Raw genomic sequence first — 1581 nt, forward strand, 5'->3', positions numbered from 1 at the left:
TTGCCTATTAGTTTTCTTGATTGTTTCCTTTGCCATGCAGAAGCTTTTTATCTTGATGAGGTCCCAATAGTTCATGTTTGCTCTTGATTCCCTTGCCTTGGGAGATGTGTTGAGTAGGAAATTGCTGTGGTTGAGGTCAAGGAGGCTGTTTCCTTCCTTCTCCTCAAGGGTTTTGATGGTTTCCCATCTCACATTCAGGTCCTTCAGCCATTTTGAGTTTATTTTTGTGTGTGGTGTAACAAAGTGGTCTAGTTTCACTCTTCTGCATGTCGCTGTCCAGTTCTCCCAGCACCACCTGCAAAAGGGGCAGTCTTTTTTCCATTGGATACTCTTTCCTGCTTTGTCAAAAATTAATTGGCCATACATTTGTGGGCCCAGTTCTGGGTTCTCTATTCTCTTCCATTGGTCTATGTGTCTGTTTTTGTGCCAATACCACACTGTCTTGATGATGACAGTTTTGTAGTAGAGGCTCAAGTCTCGGATTGTGATGCCTCCTGTTTTCTTCTTCAATATTACTTTGGCTATTCCGGGTCTTCTGTGGTTCCATACGAATTTTAGGAGAGTTTGTTCTAGCTTTGAGAAGAATGTTGGTGCAATTTTGATGGGGATTGCATTGAATGTGTAGATTGCTTTGGGTAATAATGACATTTTCACAATGTTTATTCTTCCGATTGGAAGAGCACGGAATGTTTTTCCATTTCCTTGTGTCTTCTTCAATTTCTTTCATAAGCTTTCTATAGTTTTCATTGTTCAGGTCTTTTACATCTTTAGTTAAGTTTATTCCTAGGTATTTTATGGTTTTTCATGCAATTGTAAATTGGATCAGTTTCTTGATTTCTCTTTCCATTGCTTCCTTACTGGTGTATACAATTGCAACCAATTTCTGTACATTGATTTTGTACCCTGAAACTTTGCTAAATTCATGGATCAGTTCTAGAAGGCTTCTGGTGGAGGCAGTCAGGTTTTCCATGTAGAGTATCATGTCATCTGTGAAAAGTGAAAGTTTGACGTCTTCTTTGCCAATTCTGATGTCTTTTATTTCCTTTTGTTGTCTGATTGCTGATGCTAGGACCTCCAGCATTATGTTTTGGGTTTTTTTTAATGTTTTTATTTATTTTTTTTATTTTTTTTCCATAATATTTTATTGTCAAATTGTTTTCCATACAACACCCAGTGCTCTTCCCCTTAAGTGCCCTCCACCATCACCACCACCTCTTTTCCCCCTTCCCCTTCAACTCTCAGTTCATTTTCAGCATTGAATAGTCTCTCAAGTTTTGCATCCCTCTCTCTCCCCAACTCTCTCTCCCTCCTCCGCTCCCCCTGGTTCTCCATTAAGTTTCTCCTGTTCTCCTTTTAGACCTATGAGTGCAAACATATGGTTTCTGTCCTTCTCTGCCAGGCTTACTTTGCTCAGCATGACACCCTCAAGGTCCATCCACTTTCCTACAAAGGGCCATATGTCATTCCCTCTCAATGCCATGTAGTACTCCATCGTGAATATATACCACATCTTCTTGATCCATTCGTCAGGTGATGGACATTTAGGCTCCTTCCATGTTTTGGCTATTGTTGACATTGCTG

This window comes from Suricata suricatta, chromosome 9, assembly GCF_006229205.1.
Source record: "Suricata suricatta isolate VVHF042 chromosome 9, meerkat_22Aug2017_6uvM2_HiC, whole genome shotgun sequence".
NCBI classification, from domain to species: Eukaryota; Metazoa; Chordata; class Mammalia; order Carnivora; family Herpestidae; genus Suricata; species Suricata suricatta.